Source organism: Cyprinodon variegatus, unplaced genomic scaffold (genome assembly GCF_000732505.1).
Source record: "Cyprinodon variegatus isolate N-32 unplaced genomic scaffold, C_variegatus-1.0 Scaffold301, whole genome shotgun sequence".
Taxonomy (NCBI): Eukaryota; Metazoa; Chordata; class Actinopteri; order Cyprinodontiformes; family Cyprinodontidae; genus Cyprinodon; species Cyprinodon variegatus.
Genome location: NW_015150754.1, coordinates 588,829 through 613,529, shown reverse-complemented (window position 1 = coordinate 613,529; position 24,701 = coordinate 588,829). Strand labels below are relative to the sequence as shown.

The following is a 24,701-nucleotide window of genomic DNA, read 5'->3' as shown; positions in this document are numbered from 1 at the left end:
GACAAAGATGAGTAAATAGAAACGTTAGGGAAGCAGCAGCTCATGAGAAACACAGAGCTGGAGTCGTATCTCGATTTCCTCAACAGTACATTGAACCTCCGGTTTGTTAAATTAGTGATGGATGCAAAAGCCTATAGAGAGAGTAAAGAAATAGGAAACATTATAAATGCATGACCGAGCCTCACAGATGGTACTTTGTCATGCAAATATTCTATGTAGCGAAGATGAATCACACTCAATTCTTGAGAGATACTTGGAGACCCTCATTGAAAGAGCTGAGAAGGTAATCTAACTCCAGCTCTGCCACTTGTTCAGCACTACAGAATCCTTTTCAAGCTAAACATACTGCATGTGTAGGACAAGTTTACTGTCACATCTTGAGGTTCTCTTTTCAGTGCACTGTAACTATTTTTTAAATATCACTGATGCAAACACCTCAAAATAAAGTGATTAGTTCTCAGTTTACTGAGTTTGTCCAGCTACTGTCGTCAATAGTCAGTCTAAATTGTCTCTAACACATCTTGAAAAGATTACTCTTACCTTCTCTTGCACCCAGCATGAAAGACCCAGTTAATTTCCTACCTTGACAACTAAGCTTTAAGAGTTCACCTAGCTATGCATATGCTCAGGAATTTGGGGATCGCTCACGCTTCATCAGTCAAAATGGGAAGAGCTATGTGCTTATCTGACAACTTTCAGTGTTTTAAGAAAACCTTTTTCTGCAGATGTTTTTTTTCAAACCCCCAAAAACGCACGAAATTTAGGGACAGATTTTACTTGGTTAGAAATATTTACTAAATCAAGACAATCAAGAAAAAGACATAAATCTAGAAATAAATCAGAAGGGAAAAAAACAAGCAAAATCTTTTTTTTTTAAGTATCTGTTAAATATTTGGCTTTAGTGAGCATTGGCTTTTAATTGATAAATGATTACAGCTATTTTCCAAGAAAACCTATTTACAAGCTATTGATTCGAATACTTAATGTATTGTAAACAGTGATCTTACTTAAATTCCATGAAGGATTACTATGGAAACCACCACTACCGCAAGAGACAATTACTCTAATTGGCACCAAGATCCAGTGTGGCACACTCATCTTTAAAGAAACATGTATCACCATGGCTGAATGTCTATTCAAATCTACTGAATAACAAAACAAATAGCCAATAGTTACCGAAGCAGCACTGATGGATACAACAACCAACTGTGATGGATGATACACTGAATGGAGACAATGCATTAAGAAGTAGTCTGTCAGAAATCATATTCTATACTATGTAGAGAAACTGTACGTATATGGCTGCTAAAATAGGATTTTGCTTTATCAAAAGAACATTGCAAAAAATGTGTGGTAAACATTGACAGAGGTTTAGAAGATCCCCAACGTCATAAGCCATTAGCAATTTGCAGGATAGTGTTGATATAAAGCAATAAAATATCAAAGCTCTCCCACGTTGTGAAATCTACTTCAAAATATATATATGTATATATATATATATATATATATATATATATATATATATATATATATATATATATATATATACACACATATATAAACACAGAGTAACCTAATGCCACACAGCACTTTTACATTGATCAGACCAAAGATATATAGCTCCAAGCGAGACTTTACTGCTGATCACGAGCTTTTACAGCCCAGTTTGAAAAACTTCAGAATCAAATTACACAGCCGTTTCAGCTGCACCTTGTGAATGCTAAAGAGCTGAAAGCTTAAAACATATCTGTTAATGTCATTCTCCTAACTAAACGAATCAACATACTAGTAAAAAATTTCAGCCTTAGTATATTTTTGAATTGATACACTAAGCTGATTTAACCAGTTACTGACTGTCATAGGAACCTCAAATGAAGTTAGACAACTGTTTATCTTGTTTTTTCAAAGATGAAAATAGGATATTCAAATTTGTTCTTGCTAACGATTAAGAATTAGGTAAAGGATCTATATTTTCTCAGTAAAAAAAACATGGAGAGTGTTGCTTTATTAATGCAAATTGTATAAATGGTTTATATGAAAGTCTCCTTTGGAATATTAGTAAAAGCTTGTTTTCAAGACTTGCTTTTCAGGAGCAAGCAGTGATGTTTCTGCTTCACCATTATATGTCATTAAGAATAACACATACCATCAAAGCTAAGAAATAAACAAATAAAAATACTGCTCTACTGACCCTCTTGAAATGGCTCAAGAGATATTGTTAAAATAACTAATGACAAGAGTAACCTGTACAAAAACCAAAGATTGCAATTCACTGATAAAATTGTAATTAGTGAAACCCTAAAAGGAAAAGTCCGGGTTTACCCGTTTCATAGAAACTAAGTACAATTTGAAACAATGTACCATTAGTCCTTCAATTTTAAGAAATGTAGAGTATAGGAAGAGCCCATTATAGAAAAGGGTATGAGTGGCTTTCTACTCAGAAAAACTGATTTTAGGATGAGTTCTAGCTTCAAGATTTTCTCTTTTTGCCACTGCTGAATAATTTAAATTAAGTAAAAAAAAAAGAAAAAGTCAATTGTGGACTGCATGTTGATGCCACAATTGTTGCCTTGCGGCAAGAAGGTCTCGGGTTTGATCCCTGCCATAGGGGTTTCTGCACAAGGTTTACATGTTTTCCCTGGGTCCTGCCAAGGCACTCTGGCTTATTCCCACAGACCAAAAACATGACTTTTAGATAAACTGGTATCTCTCAAAGTTTTGCAGGTGTGTATGATTATATTAGTTACCCTGTGATGAACTGGAAACCTGACCCGGGTGTCGCCTATGTTTCACAAATAGATTGTTGAAGATATGCATCAGTGACTCTGACAGACAAGTAGTAAAAGATGGTTAGATGGAGGTTCATTGTCATACTGGCTCAACCAAAATCTTACAAGCCACGCCATGATATTTACATGAGGTAAAACATGTTATTGCTCCTACAATATATTTCTATGCTAGTGTAGAAACAGTAAAAAAATGGATATGCTAAAGAACTACACTGCAGTGAATGTTTAAATTCAAAAATGTATATATTTTACAAAATTTAAGGAGGTCCCACTCAGATGTTGTAACAATGCCCTGGTAAATATTTCAGCTAATAATTGGGGGCCATGCATAAATTGTTTGCAGCAGTGAACTTTTTTCCACAGATAGAGCAAACAAAAAAAAAAGCAAGATGGTGACATTACGGAAAAAGTCTGTGTAAAGTTTAGACACTTTTTGTTACCTCTGGGGACACGACAAAAGACCATGGTGCTCAATGAGCTCTTATCTTTATGTTTAAGCCTATTTCGTATAAAAATAATGCAGCAAGATACTGTATTTTGCAAGATAGGATCATGTTATTCAGCAGTCTACATTGTTTGTTTACAACTGTCTATAGGCTTTGCCACATAAATTGAAATTAAGGCTTAAAATGATTTCCTTTCTTGGTTAAAAGGGGATAAATTCTGCATGTCACATGACCAAAATAGGCTAACATGTTCTCATTACATTAGATTGTTATATTAGAAATGTAATCATGTTAAAAATGCTTTGCGTAAATGACCACGGAGCTACATCAGGTATCCTTACAGAAAGTCTTTGGAGTTAAGATATAATTGCCAAAAGGTGCAGAAGCTGCATCAGTTATATTGTAATACTTACAGTAGTAGCCATTCAACATTTCCCAGCTTTCCTCGATGGGCCCCTGGCTGGTGCCCTACAATTCCTTTTTTAAACATCGATCTTTGTACTAAAATATTCTGTCAGGATTTGTGGACATTAAGATCTAAACAGAAATGTCATCTCCTGATCAGACCCTGTAATTCAGTAAAAGGCAGAGTCAGAGTAAAAAAATATGCACGCCCAGGAGAAGGAGGGGGTCACACCAGTGGCTGGAAGTTGGAGGGAATTTTGCTAGGAGTTGCAGGGAAGTGGGCTGCCATTCTACTGGTGTTTGACTGGGAAGAGCCATTTTAAATGGCTGCTACTGTATACCAAACCAGTGACTGAAGCAGTAAGAAAGAAAATAAGGAAGGAGGAGGAAGGAAGAGGAGCATGGTGTAAACAATGAATGGAGGAGAGAGAGAAAAGTCCTGCTGCACAAAACTGGTTCAGTTAATCTGAACTTTCAATATGTGAGCCTGATTAAAAAAAGCTTTCCTCTCCCTTCTCCGATACGCATTTAAAGTAGCTATCAAACTGATAGCATTCATTGTTGGATGGCAAACTCATTCTCTTAGCATCATCCATGTAAGCACTTACATGCCCTAAACTATTTATGATAATAGCTAATAGCATTAATATTTTGTGCACATGCAATACATGCATACAATTACAATTCAGTGCTTCACCTCACTCTGTACAAGCATCAAACCTTCTTGTCAGACATCCCATTAGGCTGATTATTTGCTTTTGTTGTATTACTTTTCATGTATTAGTTTTTTGTTGTATAATGGCCAGAACCTTTTTAAAGATTATAACCTGTTTACAAAAAAACTTTGCTTTTTTTCTTTGATATCACTCTGTATATATGTGGGTAGGTATTTGTCTTTTTTAATACTGTGATAGTTTAACAAGATTAAGTTTGACAATAACTGATGCCCCAACACTACAGTGACAAAGGAGTTCCCTCTACCCATAAATAAGATTTGAGAGTCTTGGCTGGTTTTACCCTAAATGCAAATCATGTGCCTCAATGTGACAGGGCACTTTTTAAAAAGTGTGCGTGCTCTCCCTCGAGACTAGTTTGCCATGAGAGCTTGAGTAATGAGACCACCATTGTATACGACTGCATTCAGCGTCACACAGCAGAGAAGAACAAGAAAAAAAGAAAGAAAAAATAAGGACGGAGGGTAAGATGGAAAACCAAAAAAGGGAGAAGAAGAATAGAGGAGGGAAAGGGAAGAAAAACACAGAGTGGCCACTCACTACATTTTAAGTAAATCAAAATAATCTGATTACACTGCATTACTCGTTTACCTTCCCTGAATGTAGATTTGCTGGATCATTTAGCCTGAAAGAGTTTTGGTACCTTTCAAACTTAATGAAACTTTAATGAAAGTAGAATGTTTAACATTTAAAAAGCCACACATTTAATCCAGGCTTAAGGAAATTGATAAATTCTCAAGATCTATTCTTTTATAAAAAAAATACTGTATGGAATAATATTTTCAATCACTTACTTTGCAACAATTTGTAAATTATTTATTTCTTTTTACACATACACTGAAAATAATCACCTGGGTGCAGACCAACCAAACCTGGCAACCTAGATTGATCATATGTGGCACTCAGGTTTAGTTCAACACATTATCAATCTCAGTCTGCTCCCAGTCACTCGTATGGGGAGAGGAGGGCTGTTCAGCAAAACCTTTCAAGCTGACTGCGCAAAAGCGACACCTATTGCCTGCCTACCAAAATTAGGTTTTAGCCAATCACAGAAACAAATGACATAGGAGCAGATGCCAGGAGGAACCACAGCATCTTCCACATTTATGCACTTGCTGTTTTTATTTTAAAGAGGAAATTGTGGATTCTGACAGATGTGACAGCAGCTGCTATACAAATATCCCGCTCGTAGCCACGTTTCTTTCGATTTGAATGTGGGCTCGGCAGCTCTTGCCTTTGTCTGGAGCAGTAAAAGATAGGTTCTGTGATTTTTAACTCGCAAATATCTCAATAATTGAGCCTGCATGCAAAGATAGAACTAAACTAATAGAAAATGTTTCAGTTAAAACATGGATTGTTTTACCTACCCTTTACCCAGATACCAAGATGCATTTGTTAAAATATCACTTCGCACTTAATTTGTAAATAAAAAACAAATTTGAAGTTTTCAAGATGTTTACTGTAATATAAATCAAACAATTTAAAATGTATTTATTTTTTGTCTGCAAACTGAATCTGAGTGGCACATATTTTTCAATAAGTCACATAAATTTCATAAATTAATCCCCGCTACTAAAACACACATCCTTTAATAATCGCTACGGTCTGCTTTCTCAAACAAAATGTCCTCTTAGGTCCTTACTCTTTTGTCTGAAAGGAACATCTTACGGACACAAATTCAAAGCATATTGTTAAAAGCCCCAAAAATGACTAGAGCTGTATAAAAGTCTAATCCAGTCAAGACATTTTTGTTCATAAAATAATAATAATTGTATTTACATTTTAAATAAAAATGTACATTTTAAAGAAATCTCTCATCGGCGTTAAAACTGTTCCAAGTTTACGGTATAACAAAATCAACAAATAATAATAAAAAACAAAATCAAAATCAGCTATTAAAATAACTTTGAAATATCTTGAGGCCCTTCTTAAAGACCTCCACAGTTTGTACTTTAAATTTCCAAATTTCCATTAAAATTTGAAATATTCCTGTGTGTTTCTGCTTTTGCAAAGCAACTCACCAACGTTTCAATTGGAATTGGCTGTAATTTGAATTAGTAGGTAATAGATTAAGCAACTTCGCTGCCAGTTAGGACAACTAAACATGGGTAATATAGCAAACCTGGATAAGACATGATCACTATATATTGGATTAGAATTCCTTTATTTTGAATATAAATACAAATAAAAAGAAACTTTTCTCTATACATGAAAACTAATATTTATTTTAAATAATCTTTTGGTCAAAAAGGAGTAAGCAGATGTAAAATTATGTTCATATACTCTTGAAATTGATAATGTTAAATGAAATGTATTTATTCCAAACTTAATAAACCATAATCATCGCTACCACTTATTAAGAACAAGCTTTTATCAAGACAGACATTATGCAAAGATAAAAGACTTTCATCTTATACTCTCTTAAAATGAGCTTTATATTTTGTTTTTGTTTTTCCAATAGATTTTTTTATCTGTGGTTTGTTTTAATATATCCCTCAGTCTACTTCACTCTACTGATCCACCCACGAGCGCTACGCGCTAAAAGGTTTATCTCTCCTCTCGGATTATAAACATATAAAACAAAGTGTTGTTTTATGGGAAAGACCTGGTACATGCGTAAAATGTCTTAGTATTGGCACTGGATAAAGCAGTGTGTTTGCAAATGCTTAGTTTAAAAAAAAAGACACCCCAAATACTAGAGAAATTATTGTGTTTTTACCCGTTTTTTTGTTAGTTACTCAAATTTTATTTCAGTTTTGCTGTTAATTCCAGACATACAATAAAATTAAAATGTTGATCCTCACAGACTGATGGTGCAGCAAACAAGCCATATCTGAAATGCAATAATAAAACTGCATGCAACAAGTTGATAAATAAAATGATTGGATAAATAAAGAGATGGGTGCCATTCCTGACTTGTTTATATGTTTATGTCAAGGTTCTTTTCTACCAAAGTACAGCTGTTTCATAGATAGAACAAAGCCGACCCCTAGAGAGAAAAAGAGAGAAGAAGGTGGGTAAAGGTCCAGAGATTTATTTATTTATTTATTTATTTTTTGTGCTAGGAGCTGAAGGGAGATGGGGCACAGAGCTGGGAGACAACTGGCTTCCTTCCTGAAGGCAGCAGGGTGAAGAGGCTGTCAGATGGGTGGGAGGGCTCACCTGCAGTCTGAGGGCTTTGAGGATGAGACGGGTGTTATATGTCCAAAAGGGAGGGGCATAAAGGATTTCCTATGCTGCTTTTTACATGCACTGCATAGTGTTATAGCAAAACACAGTGATGGCACAATAACATACTGTACAGAGATGCAGGATGCTCCAGAAGTTACTCTGTAGAAAGAGCCAGTAGACCATTAACACCTACATTTCCTCAGGATAGTGTAGGTGTTAATGGCCTTTCCCAGCCAGTCATGTAGTGTTCGTGTTCAATGACAAGTCTTAAGAGATGTGCACACCCAGAAAATTGGTGCTGGTCATTCTCTGCACAGCAGCATTTTCAATTGTCAGTGGTTATTATGAGGTATTGTACTGGAGGTGTTGCTGCAAACCTGAACTAGACCTACAGTACTTGATTAGTCTGTCAAGAAATCCAGCACCCAGTTCCATACTGAAGTATTGAGCAGTATTTGGTCAACTTCTTGAATGGAATGTTAGTAATTATAATGTTTAATACCGAGCTGAATTCTATGACCAGTATCCCAATAAGTTTTTTTGCACCATGCTCTTTTTTCTTCTTCTTCCCCCACACTGTGTACATTAGATCATTGTTGTACTTTAAGGAATGGAAATGTCATGAAAGCTGTACAAAACAAAATTTGGTTTTGCACATACTGTGTGTATACAAAATGACAAATGTCTAAGTCAAAGTCTACATGATAGTCTTTCATTTCCAGGTGTGTGAGGGCTGAGTGGAGAGCACTGAGGTGAAATCATCAATCAAGTAAACATGATTGTGTCCAGCGAGCTGGGTGGGGGACAGATCTCTGCCTGTCTTGTATAAAGAGGTCATATTTAAATCCTGGTCAAGCAGATTTGATAACAAATACACAAATAATATATAATTTTTTTATAAGGATCGTTATGTAATTACTGTATGGTCTTTGAAAAAAGCTGTCTCATGATGATCAGCAAGTAATAATGTTCCGATGAAGATTCTCAGTCGTCCAGGTCATAGTCATTCCGTAAAAGTTCAAAAAAATCAATTCAAATGTCTGGATCCATAGTGAGTTTATAGTTATAAGACTCAAACTCACTGCGGATTCAGACATTTGAATTGAGAAAGCTTCCTGGAGAGGTGGCGAAACATCTTCAAATCTTGAAAACCAAGTCCAGTGGATTTTTTTGAACTTTTACGGAAATAATAATGTCAATAATCTAAAAGTATTTTGGAACTGTTTATCCCATATCTCTATTAGTTGACAAAAAAAGATGGCTTTGGGATTTCAAATGGCATTCTTCAGTTCAGTATCTGTCTGAAAAAAACATAAGACCCTGTAATCATTCCCAGATCCCCTTCCAGTTTACCCTGTTAACTGGCCACACCAAAATCACCAAAAATGATTTAGAAAAAAATTAAATAAAATATAAAAACATTAGTGTCTTTATTCTAAAATGCAGCTCGGCTGGGATGACATTTTAAATTCTTTAACCGTATATGTTTGTTAATGTGTAATGCAGGAATGATCTCTTTTTGGAAACCATGGAAACAAGGTTTTAATAGATCATGGAAACCATCACTCTAAGAGTAAGTTCATAATACAAGTTTATTCTCTACAGTCGGCATGCATCATCTTTTATAAGAAAATATTTTCAGAAAAGGAAATATGGTTATTTGAATTATGATAATGTAGAAACTCATGAAATGAAAATAGAAGTATGCCGAATATCAAAGAGGGGACTCTTGTGGGTGAAGCCCAGAGTATTTTATATAACAAACATTAAACTAAACTATAATATATATACTTGATAGCACACAAAAAAACATTAAAACATTAGGATTTGCCAGAATTGTATTAAGCTTTTTATGTTGAATATGCACTGGGAGCTTTGAGATGACTTTGTTCTATTATGCTATTCTTAATTTACATCTCAGTAGGTGATATGTTTTACAGCAGTTCACATGAAAAATATAAAATAAAGTTTTAACCTCCCTTAAGGATATAACACTGAATGCAATAGCTGCAACCAATTTAGATTTAGGAAATTGGCACGATAGGCCTAAACAACATGAAACATACATACATTAGTAAATAAATAATACACAAGCTAAAATTATAATTTCAAGATAAAAAAAAAAACTCTTGGGGAAAAAAAAACTGTTTTCAGGGACCACACTAGCTAAAAAGCAGGAAAAACACAGCTGTTAATTCATGGTTACACTGATTCTTAAAAAAAACGATGAACCCTGAACTGGGATCAGAACATACAGCTTTGCTACTGACATTTACAAGGTATTTTAGGTTTGCTTAGTGACCTACATTAGTTGATATCTGAGGAACATGTGGCTTGCATCCAAAATATGTTATTGCAAAATCTTTAATCTATGAATCTTGGATACATTAAGCTGTAAAAAACACAAATAGTTCAAAGATTCAAATCATCAGGACAGGACCGTTGACATTTAGGATTATTCAGAAGAGGATAACGTTGATTCTAACCAAGGAGGCTGACAATATCTGAAATATATCCACCATTTTGCTGGCTATGACAATCACTAAAGCAAACAGTGTAAAGTAAAATACAAATAAAAAATCCCACAAGAAGATAACTGCCCTTCTGACATGGTTGTACTTTCCCTTGCTAATAAAATTCATTTAAAAAAAACAGAATCCAGCCAATCGGATTAAAATTAAAATGTTATCAAGTTAAACCAGTGGATAAATTGAAATAAATTGAGAGAAATCGACAAATAAAACCATACATGTGTTTTAATGTACTCTGCATTAGATGGATATCAGATTAAGGCTTATCATCTCTTTACCTTTCATTCAGCACTGTAAGCAAACTGTAAAGCGGTGGACTCAAACTAAAATCCTCAAGAGTCAATGTCCTGTAACTTTCAGATCTGCACCTTGACCTTAACACCTGAACTAAATGGCTTAACTAATTCACCAGCATGCAGTCGGTATGCAGAGCTCTGCTAATGAGCTCATGTTGGATTTAGGTGTGTTGAAACAAAGACAGCTAAGCTGCAGGATGGCGTCCATTGAGGACTACAGTTTGAGAACACTGCTGTAAAGGATCCCGAAATTCTCTTTTTTTTTTTCTGTAGAAGCACCATTTTCAGCAGTTTCTCAACACACTTAATAACTAATGGTCTAAAATCATTAAAAACTTTGCAGGGGGAGTGTTTGGGCAATGGAACCACTACGGACCGTTTCTGAATTCTAGGAACGTTCTGTCGAGTTAGGGAAAGATAGAAAAAAGTGATGAAACAGAGAAGAAAGCTGCTCAGCACAGTGGATGAGAACAGCTGCAGATTTTATTAGACCACAGATCCTTTCTCGCTTTGATATGCCTGAAATAGTCATTATAACTGATATCAAATTATAAAAAAAGAGTGTGTCCACAGTAGTGGAAATGGAATTTCTAGTCCTGTATGATATTGCCAAAATGAGGTGTAATAAATCTCACATAAGACATGTTACACTACTGTGCAAGCTGCATGCCACATTTTAATCATCCAGTAAAACCTCGAAACATTTTTTTCCCTTTATACCAACCATAGTATTCATTCAAAGCAGGGCCTAAATTGTATTGTTGCCGTCCCCTTGAGATTTTGGAAATTATTTGTTTCTGTCTTTCAAGCTGCATCTTTAAATTGAGTTATTTTGCCATTAGGTAAGTACATTATGCTGTAAGATTTTTGTGACAGTTACATTAACTTTGCAGCACATCTGCATGTTTGCAAAGAAATGGGACACAAATTAGAATAATTTTGCACATCTTTTTTCCCTAAATTAGGTCCACAACAAAACAAATTGCTGGAACGCTTTTAAATGTTAAAAGCTGAGAATTGGACAAAAACAGAACACAAATATATGCTTGTATGTTGTTTTGATTGCACACAAATTCAATAATGAAACATATGGGATAGAATAATGAAGTCTTTACATTATCACGTAAAATATTTTTTCTTTAGCAGGCATGGAGGAGTGTGTCTCATTAAAGCCAATGAAACATTTGGTGACAGAAAATCCTAGAAAATAAGGCCAGATTTGAATATGAGCATGGCGTGCAGCTGAAAATTTAATGTGAAGATATTGACCGAGACGTTCAGCACTAATGAGACAGTCGAAGAGATCTGATAAGGGGAGATCAGGAGCTAAACAACCATCTGAGAGAAGTGCTGTTTTTTGACGGCTGTTTACCCAGTGGGACAGGAGGGAAGCAACGAGAAGACCATATGGCCATGGAGCTATGTGCTTGAGCTGGGATTTAATAGCACCAGATAGATGTATGTGTGTGGGTGTGTGTTATGGTGAAAAGCAGTGATGACTGGAGCTATTCTGCTCACATCCTCTTGCAGTGTCAGAGGAAGCTGGCCTCTCTTACTTCTGGTTTCACTGTGTTAGTAGAATGGGTGGAAAATAAGAGGTAAGGATGTTACAACCTAAGCGCTCAAATGATTGGGTTAACCAAAGATACAGAAGAAAAAGACAACAAAATCTGAGCAAAATCTGACTTTAAAAGGGTTTATAATGCACTGCTACCTTAACATGTTTGTGAGCCTTCACACAAAATACTGTAACTGTATATTAAAAAGAAATCTACAAGCGTCAGTTATGTCAGGAAGTATTTGGAGATATATTCCAAATACCATTATACCAAATCCTGTTTAGTATACACTCTGTGTAACCAAAATGACAATAAAGTTTGTCTAAGTCTAAGACCATTCATAAGGGATGTCTGAGATCCTATACCATATGATTCTAGAATAATAAAACTTTCTTATAGCATTTTTCATTAAACTGCAAAAATGTCTTGCCAAGTGCGACCCAATTGCTGAAAACATTTGAGATCTCTTTAATGAAGCCCAGATAGAAAAATGCTTTAGGACACATTGATCTGTCTATCAATCGCACACTCCATCCATCCGGCCACGAGATACTTGGAACTCCTGCACTTGAGACTGCCACATTTGGAGGTGCTGATCCTCATCCCCACCACTTCACAATCGGCTGCAAACCGCCCAAGTGCATGCCAAAGGTCCTGGTTTGATGAGACCGACAGGACAACATCATCCTCAAACAGCAGAACTTATATCCTGAGGTTCCCAAACCAGACATCTTCCAGTCCCTGGCGGCACATAGAAATTCTGTCCATAATGTAATGAACAGAACCAGTGACAAAGGGCAGCCCTGGCAGAGACCAACATGCACCGGGAACAGGTCTGACTTACTGCCGGCAATGGGAAACCAAGATCCATCTGCGGTCATACAGAGAACGGAGAGCCCTTAACAGAGGGCTCTGCACCCCATACTCCTGAAGCTCCCCCCACAGGGACATGGTTGAACGCCTTCTCCAGATCCACAAAACACTTGTGGACTGGTTGGGGGAACTCCCACGAACCCTCAAGCACCCGATGAAGGGTATAGAGCTGGTTCAGTGTGCCGCGACAGGAACGAAAAGCGCATTGGTTCCTCCTGGATCCGAGGTTCAACTATCGACCTGATCCTCCTCTCCAGCACCCTGAAGTAGACCTTACCAGGGAGGCTGAGGTGAGATCCCTCTGTAATTGGAGCTCACCCTTCGATCCCCCTTTTTAAAGAGAGGGACCACCACCCCAGTTTGCAAATCCAGGGGTACTGTCCCTGACCGCCACGCGATGCTGCAGAGATGTGTCAGCCAAGACAGTCCTACAAAAGTAAGCATTTTGATCTTGTACAGGAATGTCCAATTACTTATCTTTTATCTCATAATTTAACTCCCGGCACTTAAGGTGAATGGTTCAGAAGACAAACAGAAGAACAAAACGCATCAAAGTACTTTGGACAAATAAATTCTCTAATGCACAGACAAAAACTTCAGCCCTTGTTTTAAGGTGTTCTTTATTCAGCCTTGCCAATTTTCTACATGAATGAGAATTGAAAACAGAGCAATCAATCAAAGTTGGTCTATTTTCTAACAAGCCTCCCAGTGCGCGACTCTACATATTAACCTAGACAGGTGGCAAATGGTAATTTGTGGTAGGTATCGAAGTTGCACTTTTAAAATTTCATGTCAGGTGATTATGTACGGGACACAGGGAGTTGAACACAAGAAGAATAGTCCACTTCAAGGTGAGCCGAGATCACAGGAGGCTCTGCCAGCAGCTGCTGTAAAATACATGGGGTGCTGTTTGATGAGATTCAAAAAGACTGCCCCAATTTGGCCCTGCTCCAGTAGAGAAATGTCACACACCTCACAGAGTTTCAGCGATTGCAATCACACTGATGAATCCCATTAAAATGGCAAGGAGGAGCAGATGGAATGGATTGTTGCCAAAGATCGGAGGCTTCAAAACTGTTTCAACATGTTGTTAAGCTGTTTAAATAAAAGGCACTGAGGTGTAATGCATCACTGTATGAGGAGGTAAACAAAATGGCTAGGAGTGCAAACTCTGTTAGCAATTTATTTGGTTCATTTAAGCTGAATTTACAGAGTGGAATAAGTAGTTGCTTACCTCTGCATATATATAATTTCTCAAGGTCTGGTCATGTGTGTGAGTGGAGCTAAAGGGGACTGCTTTCAAGAAGACTGCCTAATATAACCACTCTGCAATAAAAATTGTGCAGAGTGCATCTATTTAGCATACGCATCTTTGGTGAGTAAATGTAATCAAAGACTAAACTAGGGATAGAATATTATAAAAAGGCCTAATTTCAACCTAAAACATTTTTGACACATTCAGAGCTTTGCAAGCACAGCAAACTAAAAGGTGTTCTGGAGGGAGGTGGGGGCGTTATCACTTTTAATTTAAGCAATCAGTTTTTTTGCTTAAATAATCAGCAAGGCTGCTTCAACTTTCCACAAACAATCTTTTAAAAGGAATGTGGGAAAGAAGGAAGGTGGGAACATATCTCTCCTTGTATTCTCAGCTCAATATAAAAATTTAACCACCGAATACGGTAGAAATTATTCATTTTAGTCTGTGAATCATCTTCTGTCTATTTAAGTCTATGTTTTTGGCCGACATTTATCCTCAGCTCCTGAATTCTCCTCCATTTACAAAGCAAGCCCAATTTGAGTGGGATTTGATGCAAAATCAGACTGCAGCCAAACTCAATCTTCCCACCTTGGTTCACACATAAAACACTAACAATGCTGATGGCAGGGATAACATAAAGCATATCCTTGCACTAAAGGACACAGTTTTACTCGGAACATGTCAGCTTACCACCAGCAAATGTGTATCATATCTCCTTAAAAAATCAGCGTATAATCTGTTCCTGAAGCAGTCCCATCTCCACTCCCTCCAGACCACCAATACAATAGGGAAGATATAGAAGATTATGATAGTTGAAGAAAAAAGGGCTCTGCTTTTGTTACTTTTATCAGTTGCCAGAAAACAAATGATAACCTGCAAGAAATGTATCAATTATAAAGTTACTACCTGTTTATCCATTTAATCAGCTTTATGTCTGTATGAATAACAAAAACAGTTCTGGAAATACAAACCAGCTTGAGGTTATTTTCGTAACTTGTGCTTTTTTTTGAGTGTATATCAATACAAATGAGCACACTTTGCACACAGAGCACAGTGACATGTAAATATGCCATATTTAGCTATTAAGGCTAATTTTAATCTGCAGTCCCAGGTGACTTTTGGGTTTTCAGGATTTCAGACATTTGCCTTAATTACATGTAATACCTAATTTAAATAAGGGTAAACTACCTTGAAAGAGAGGAACTATTTTGTACTGTAGATTTATTTAAAGACTAGATCTGTCTTTGTTTCTAGTTTCAGAATTGGAAGGAAATGCTACATTTGGTTTGCATCTATTTAGCACTGGAAAACAGCTTCATCATTTTGCCTGTTGGGTTTTATTTCCATCACTGCTTTGATTAATAATAACCTACTGCTTGTTAGTGCTCTAGTATTATTTTAAACTAAAATAAGCAAATAAGTATACTTTATTACAGCACTATCAAGTAAATGATTGGTGTTATAAATGGAAAGTACTGCATACCCTACTATTGTACAAAGTCAGTTGTTAATCCATGGTCTGAGCAAATTCCATCCTTGTTACTGTGTAAAAAGAGATTAAATAGAACTGCCATCCTTGTGAATTTGAGCTTCTCATCTCAATGTTGACTTAACTCAACAGGCATGTCAGTCCTCGCAAAGAACACTTGCTATGCAATGAACCAAACAAACAGAATCATTTGCCATCCTGAGACGAACAGTAATTACAATTTCTGTTATGTCTCATTGGCCAACAAATTTGTTTTTCAGTAGAGAAACAGAATCATGAAACAACATAATCTCTATGAGTAAAACACATGTTGTAGAGGGACACTTAATCCTATAGTCATTGGCATGCCACCACAATCCACTTTCTTGTGTTGCTTAAATGTAATGCCCCCTTACACTCTGTTTGTATAAAAAGTTAAAGCATATCTTTATTTACAGCAAGATTTTCTTTTCCTTTTTCTTAACAATTGCCTCACCTTTGAACATTCCCTTTGTTAAAGGATGTTCTAATATTTTCTAAAGGTTTCGTCTGCCAATTTAGCTTTTCAGTCTTCATAAGGACAAATTATAAAAGCCCTATAGTCCTAGAAGTGAAGAGAAAAAGTTTAATGGCTTAGAAAAAAAAAACAAAAAAACGATTAAAATGACCCTGCTAGTAAAGTCACCTTGAATACTTAAACATAGTGAGGGGAATACTTGGCTCTCCCAGTGGGCAATTTAACATTCTTGCCAAGTAGCCCAGGTACCTCAGCATTGCATGAATAACAAGTTGCTCTTATTCATGTTGCTAAATAAGTCCACTTTAAGAAAGGGGCTCATGACTCAATGACATGGGCAGTTTGAAGACAACCAACTGAATCAAAAGGGTGTTTTAATATAAGAAGCGAAGGGTAAAATTCACAAAGCAGCATCCTCCCATTTTTTTGCAAGGGTTTTGTTCCCTCAATTTGCCTTACTTCTGCACCAATTCATTTCAATTGATAAAGTTCTGAATAAATGAAGAAGCAAACCATCCACTCAAATGTTATACAATTTGTAGTCAGGTCAGAATTAAAGTGAAACATTTGTTTTTACATCTTCTGTTCCCCTAGATTAATAAGAGTTGAATATGAGATAGTGGATGTGGGTTATGTACTCAGCACCTACAGCGTCCAACAACTCCTTTTCAACCTGCTGTGGCCACTCATCTAGCCTTTAGTATAATTGCAGTGAAACAGAGAACATGTATGTTGTAAATCTCATCCATGTCACAAGTAAACAGTAAATATATTTAGAATTCTTCTTCTTTCATCTGTAATGTTCAAATTGGATATTTACCCATTGATGTATTTCTTTTATAAAATACGCTATCTGAAAAACTGTATATGCTCTCCACAGCAAACATAAATTCTTTTCTTATGTCAAAAATTGGACGATGAGTTTGAAAAGACTTTGTTCATCTGGCCCAGAAGTTCTAATCTTTTCATTTTATTACGCTAGGAGTGAAGAGTTTGCTACATGTTATGTTGTCGTTATGTTATTTCTGCATTATTGTACTCAGGGAGAAAGGCAATTTTTTTCTCAGAGGTATTGCAGGAATGGATGTCTCTTTCTGTTATGCTCCAATTGTTAATCTCTTGCTGTATATGTCTCCTTGTCTCTTTATTGTACCTGGGAAAATCTTACCTCTTTTTCTTATCATAGTGGATACATAGGCTTGGCACACTGATTAGTTCTGAAACCATCCTGAAAGGAGGCTTTATTGTTGCTGCCATCAATAACTTTGGTTATAGGTGACCGAGTTGGGCTTGTTTCGCTCCTATACATACTATAGGCTCAGCTTTTACTGTGACTAACTGTATGTGCTGTCTTCCATCCTTTTTGACATGAAAACCGTCTCAGAGCTAATCTGCTTAACTGTTTCTTTCCTAGACATTGCCATCTATGGAGTCAGTTAACCATTTCCTAGTTGTGGATCCGTGTTGCTGGACATGCAGCGCATATCAGCAAATTCCATGACACCTGCAATTCCTGCTCCATGGACAGCAAAAAAAAAAAACCTTGCATACATAGAAATGACTTCTTAAACTGTTATTTGTTATGCTCAAATCACTATTGTAGAGATTTTTTTTATTTAGATAGATGTGNTTGTTATGCTCAAATCACTATTGTAGAGATTTTTTTTATTTAGATAGATGTGGAAATTTCATCTGATGCAAGTCAAAAGCAAGTGAAGATTTTAATTCTGAAACAAGCATGCAGGGTTTACCCAGCATATTATAAGCCTGGAGGGTGACCAGGTTTTACTCCCATCCCCCATCAGGATAAGTGTCATCTTTGAATTTTAAATTCGGTGACATAAAACAGTGAGTAAGGCTTCCATCTGAGGAAAAAAACCTCTCGGTCTGAAGAGCTAACTGTTATTATAGCCCGACACACAGTATCCCTACCACGCTTTCCTTCTTCCAGAGGTTTGACGCAGTCTAAACTTTTATAAGCCTTTTAGTGCTTTTCCTGAGCAGTAAGATCTGCATTTCACCGAATAATTGTATTAGTTGTGGTAGGCAAAGTTGGAAATATCTGACGGAAGGCAGGCTTGAATCAGTGACAACAAGTTAGTAAGCAAATTATAGGGAACCTGACCACTACTTCTCTTGCCTTGGTCATATGACTCCGGTTCTCTGCATGGTACCTGGGCAATCTTTGTTCTCTTTCACTCCCAAAACAAATCCCATGATGCTGCTCATCTAGTGACCATGGATGTATTAATTTTCCAGGTGCAATGCCGGAAATGTTGTATTCAATACTTTTTCATCAACTAGACATTTGGACACTTATAACATGTTGTAACCCCTACATATTTCTCCAAATAGGGATTAGGGAGGAGGTTCAGACACAGCCACAGAAAAATCACTGAGCTTAACTCACCTGTCTAGAGTTAATTATAACTATCTATGAAATCGACTCTTAGACTGAGACTTAGACAACTTTATTGTCATTTTGTATAGACAGAGTGAATACAAAACTTAATTTTGTTTAGTGCAGTTTTCCAGACACTTCTCCCTTCATCAGTAATATAAAAAAGCAAAACCACTATTTCTCAAATATCAACTATTTTCTGATCCAAAGTTATCATCTTTATAATCATCACCTTTCCCTGGACATTAATATGTATCTAAGTTCTTTCATATACTCTTTATAAAATCTAACTATCCCTTTTGCAGTTTTTGCTTTAAAGTCACATTGCAACACTCATTTAAATTTGACAAAACTACTTTTTCATGCTTAAAGCATGGATTACATTTTTGGAAGTAATAAAAAAGTTACCTACATGCACATTCTCCAAAGTCCATTACCTTCTTTCTATTTTTACCAAGGTTCACCTCTTAAATTGCTTCAGGTGAGCTGAACTAAAGGTTCTAAGCAGTGAAAGAAATGTGATTTACATTCAAATTCGGTTGCATAAATAAATCCCTTCCAAGAAAATCTTAATATCATTATGTGCATTTGTTGGGCTAAAACGGAACAATAGAGCTGTGTTGGTGTAAAAGTATCTAGTTCAAAACTATAAAGGATAAATAGTAGATAGCAAAGCACAACACCTTTCATTTGGTGATTTATTTTCTCACACAGCAAATCCAAGTATATACATGTGCCAACAATGTTTTTAAACATTTTTAAAGTTGTTAACAACTTTAAAAATGTTTAAAAACATTGTTGGCACATGTATCCTACACCTTCTGCATACTGACAAATACCAGACTTGGTATAGAAATCAGTACATAGGAAAGCTATATCCAAACTTGACACAATGTGTCTTTAGGGATCCTTGTCAGCATCCCTGTGTATGTTGCATATTGATTTATACAGTGGGTAAACATGGTAGCTTTTGATTACTCGTGTGGAATGCATCATGCAGCTTACACAGTGACCCTGAGAAATGCTTGAGTTACAAAAATGTGGAGAGTGCCACTGTTCCTTTGACCCTTTCATGCCTTGCATGTTACCTTTGAATGGTGGAAGGCTCCAGATAGAATGAACTATAAAGTCTTTCATTGAATATGCTGTTAAAAGCGATGGAGAAAGGTTCAAACCAAGACAAAAATAATACTAAACATAAAAAAAAACACCTGTTTCAGCTCCAAAGAATGTTTTTCTTATGTCTGAATGATGTTTAGACGATGTTTAGCTTCTTTATATTTATGCAGGCTGTTTGTAAATCAATTTATTTGAAAGCAAGAGCAATTTCATTTTCATTTTCAGGCTAAACAATTTTGCCAATCATCCAATAGGCTATATGAGGGGTCTTTTGAAGCATAATGGGAGTCATACAGTATGGCCAAGACACAACAAAAAACTCCACCAATCCAGAAGAACAAGGGCGATTTGATTTGCCTCTGACTTGGAATGTGTGCAGGAGGATGAACCTCTATGCTGCTTAAATATATTAACGTTCCAAATGTAAATTGCTCTGATGTGAGTCAACATGACTGACAAAGATTCCTGGATATGAGTCGAAACATCTTCAAAAACTGATCAAGAGTCTGGTTGACTTCCAATTTAATTCTGTTTGTGGTTGCCATGAAATGACTGGGAATTTACACAGGTATGTGTCTTAGTTGTGTTGAAATAAATGCAACGAAAATTGAGTAAAGAAAATCAGTTTGTTAACTTGCGATTATCTTGCAAATGCAATTAATTGCATTATTCGTTTGGGACCTTTACTTTAGGACTACTCTGAGAACCTTAGCTGGTAACAGAATGGATTCACAGAAAGTCTATTCCTTGTAAATGATGCAAATCTACGCATGAGAGGAGTTGATGGACAGGCACTACTTGTAAGTTAATCAGACCTTGTATTAAAATCAACGTAAAATAAACAGCAGGCGATAAGAAATATTTAAGATAAATTAATATATAATTGTTTGAAAAGCATATATATCATATATATCCCTACAGTTGACTGGATGGCATAAACAAAGCATGATATAGGACCTTTAAACCTTGCAAATATAAATATTTGTTTTCAGATGGTAAAATCTACATAAAAATGGAATGCATCTGACTAGCTAGCAATCTTCCACTACTCTGTGAAATTGATCATCGTTCTATTACCACTCAGAGTTATTGAAAGGGCATAAAATCATGCAAAATCAACTGTTTCGAGTATTTAATTAAAAGTGTAATCATTCATCAAAGCCATGCCCCAAGTGTTTCTTCGCCTGATTTGCGCAATGTTCATTTATTCTATTGAAGTAGCTGCAGTCATTGTTTTACGTAGGACAGTCGATTTTGGTCCCGAGGTAAAACAGGGCACAATTAATACTGCTCAAAGCAAATGTGTTTTGGCTGTAAAATGTCTCAAACTTTATTCAGCCATCGTAAAGGACAACCTCATTGCAAGACATGTTGTGCTATGGTGACGTCATGAAATGAGCTGCAACAAGAAGGGGAGAGGAGGAATCGCAGTGGAGGCAATTTGCTTTCTTCTAGGTTCGATAAATAGCATCAGAAAAAAAATATTTTATAACAAATAAATCAGTTATATCAGTTTAGTCAATTAAAGTAAAAAAAAGTCATGCCCAATTCAGCATAATTCCGTTTTTTTCCAGCAGATTTCTGTTCTGCAGAAAAAAAACATACATTTTGACATCACCACCGAAGGATAAAGCAGGAACACGGACATACAAAAAAATATATATATACAGCTTTTGTCAACTGGGGGAGTCAAAATCAACCTAAACTGAAAGTTCTTTAGAACTGCTTTAAAGTGCTTCAGTCATATCAATATTCTGATAATCACTCTCAATAACATGCCAACATTTATACACCATTAAGCAGATCAACAGGCAACTTGGGGTTAGGTGTCTTGTTCAGAAACACATCAACAGTCTCCTCTCTCTCACCTAACACCTACTTCAGCTACCTTGAGGTCTGCAAAATAAGATAAAGTTTAAAGCACCCCATTGTTTAAGTGGGCAAGAATGTTTACAATAACAACTGGATTTAACTTTCAGAACAGGACTCTAATGTTCATGTATGAATATTACTTAATTTGTAGGGGAATAATACAACATGCTTTGGATATAGTCAGTATTTTTTCTGTTTAGTAAGACAACTAAATTAGCACTAAACGTCCTGAGAGGTTGGCATGACAATCTGTCACAGCAGTGCAGTCTGACCAGCCGTATCTGGCTTACTCTGGGGAGTGCTGCCGCCACTGGTGTGTTAGCAGCGGCAAACTTGCAACATGCGGGGGCTTATCTGGGGCACACAGGAGAGAAAAAACAATGAACTTATCAACATCCAGCCACATGGCTAGATGTAGCTGAAAACCCACTACGCTTCCTCGAACCACAAGTCGGCTCTGGTCAACTGCTCATACACACCAACAGAACCTAATCAAGGGACAGTGAGTCTTTGATACCACAGGCTCAGTCTTCATATGCTTTAGAGAGAAAAAAGTAGCTCAGCAAGGTAATATAAAAAGGCTTCTGCAGGGAAAAAGGAAACCCTGAGAATAAAGTTTAATAACTCAGCAAGAAATACCGCATTCTCTACATCAACAAGCTTCCAGGGTTTTATCTAAAACTCTGCACAAGCCCAAAACTTTACTCAATTTTTTCTTCACATTCAAACCAATAACAATGACGTAATATTGAATTCTGTGTTTCAGAATGAGGACTACAGAGAGGTCAGAAAAAAGAAAATCTATCTAAGACTTGTGCCTCTACTACAAACAAGGATGAGTGTGCTTCCTATGTGCTTGCTTTGAAGTTCGGAAAGCAGCAACAAAGATGAGGTGTCATAGTGAAACTAAAGAATCACAATCCCATACAGGCTTTTTGTAAAGAGTATAATACTTTTTTATTTGCAGAATAACAGAACCGTCGGGTTACCTTTACACCCAGACAGATGCATTGGTTGAGCTCAGTTACTGTTATATTAGCTATTTCATGGCTATTGCAGAGAGAACAGCAAAATCATTCAGGTCAGATATGAAACACATTTCACCGGATTAAGGCATTTTAAAGCTCAGCAGTGTGTTTATCATGTTCTGCTGTGTCTAAAAACCTCCATAGGTAGACGTGTACCTGTATGCATACATCTTGTCTTGTTTCATTAATAGTAACAGCCCCATTATTTACCTCATTTGTACATTCAGGCTCACTAATTCTGATCCCACCATGTCACCCTCTTGCTGTCCTGTCTAAGAGAATAATTTGAATGATTAGCACATCAAGAAGAACATGAAGACTTGCTTTCCCCAAGCTGAATATCTTTAGCAAATTGAAGGTGATTTTCAATAACTGTGCTCAATCTGACATGCTGTAATGAGAGCGAAGATCTGATGTTTTTTTGTGTTTCAAACTGACAATAGCTTTGTAGGCCATGTCTGATAAAAGAGTACTTTTACCCTTGACTGTGACAGTGTAAGTGTGATATGTTTTTGATAGACTTCGCAGGTGGTTTTCTTGATCTACTGAACATGACTTTAGAAACAGATGAACACTTATACAGTACCATTAACTACTGGTATAGCATCCATCTAAATATTTACTGCCTCAATCAGAACCATCTATTAATCATTTTATGTATCATTTCTAGCTAAAACCTCCTTTCATTTATCTATCAATCAATTTCTTACCCAAATAAAATGCTGTATTGAGATTCAGAATATGGTATAGCATTCGTATTCATGAAAAAGAGCAATCCCACCTTTAAAGCAGATATAACCTTGTAAGCCAAATGTGTTCATTTAGTTCCTGAAAAAAAGACGTGCAGCTTCTTAATAACATAATTCATGGATTTTCAGGTATTTCAGACTTTTGATGTTCAAATCACATCTATTCAACAAAGGTCATATGAAAGAGTCCATCATTTAAAAAAATGTGGATATCATTTTCAGTTGTTGCAATTTGTGTACTATTTACTGTAAGATGGTTGAGAAGTGATGGCTGCATCTTTCAAAAGGAATGGGTAAGCATACCTCGGAGGCATTGAGTACAATTGTAAATAAGATTGACTCTTCACACCATCCAGTCTTTTGCTCTTCTCTGGGGATGTATAATACCCTGGGGTGAGCTACAGCTGCCAAAAGACCCTATAAAGATATAGAGTATGACTGGTGGTTGTGTTGTGTTTGCATCCCACTGATTGCTCTATATATGTGTATGTATGTGTCCTTATTTTAAGCAAACTATCAGAATGTAGAGATTTTTTTTTTACTTATTGACTTTCAGTTATCAATATACCCTTTAATTGCACACTGTTCCAGACACTTTTCTCCCCACACTTTTTTTATGCAGTGTGTAAGAAAAAAATGTGAGAAAAATAAAATAAAAACCTGTGACACATGGAAAGGTGAGAAGGAAAAACTATTTTTCACTTCTACTGTCCCTTAAGTTCCAATAAAAATTGCATGAGCCTTGACTGAATAAAACTGTTGTAAAATCATTACAATCCTTTCTTCCCACCTGTCTCTGAAAGATAGAGTTTCACATTCTTCTGCATGAAAGAATCATGAAAAGCCAACTGCTTATGGTGAGAAAATGAGAGAAATACCCATGATTCAACAACAATGAAAGCAGGGACAGAACAAAAATTGGCAGTGAATCAGTTTAGGTTTGATAAAAAATCTGGGGAAGAGGAACATATCTGCTCAAGGTATTTCTTCATCTGTATAATCTTATGTGGGTTTTATTACCTTGAAAGCTCTTTTCCATAACGATTTATGAGACATCCACTATGTTCAGGTAAAACAAATAATCAGACTCAAGAATCTTTACTTTGCTTTACCTTCAGTTATTCATATCCATGTCCAAACATTATAGAAAAACAATCCAATAATGTACCAAGCTCTATTCCAGGATAAATTGCCAACAAGCTTGTATTTGATGTTTGCCTTCTGTTCTGCTAGAATGATGCTGGCCAGGAACATGGCGTTAACAATGGCTGCATAGTGGGATACTGCAACAGTAATGGCTTAAACACAAATACCCCCTACCATGTCAAAGTCATGGTGCTAAGCAGTGATTAAAATGCAAAGAAATATTATTCTTTTCTAGAGGCCAACAAATTATCACACACACAGACACATATACATACATATATATATACATACATACATACATACATATATATATATATATATATATATGTATGTATGTAT

At 36.2% G+C, this 24,701-nt stretch overlaps 1 protein-coding gene across 1 annotated transcript in view; it reads right to left on the bottom strand.

The window, feature by feature from the left end:
* Positions 1-24,701, bottom strand: part of astn1 (astrotactin 1) — a gene marked incomplete at its 3' end in the record, with an annotated part of 379,756 nt that overhangs the window by 298,775 nt on the left and 56,280 nt on the right. The window lies entirely within an intron of this gene.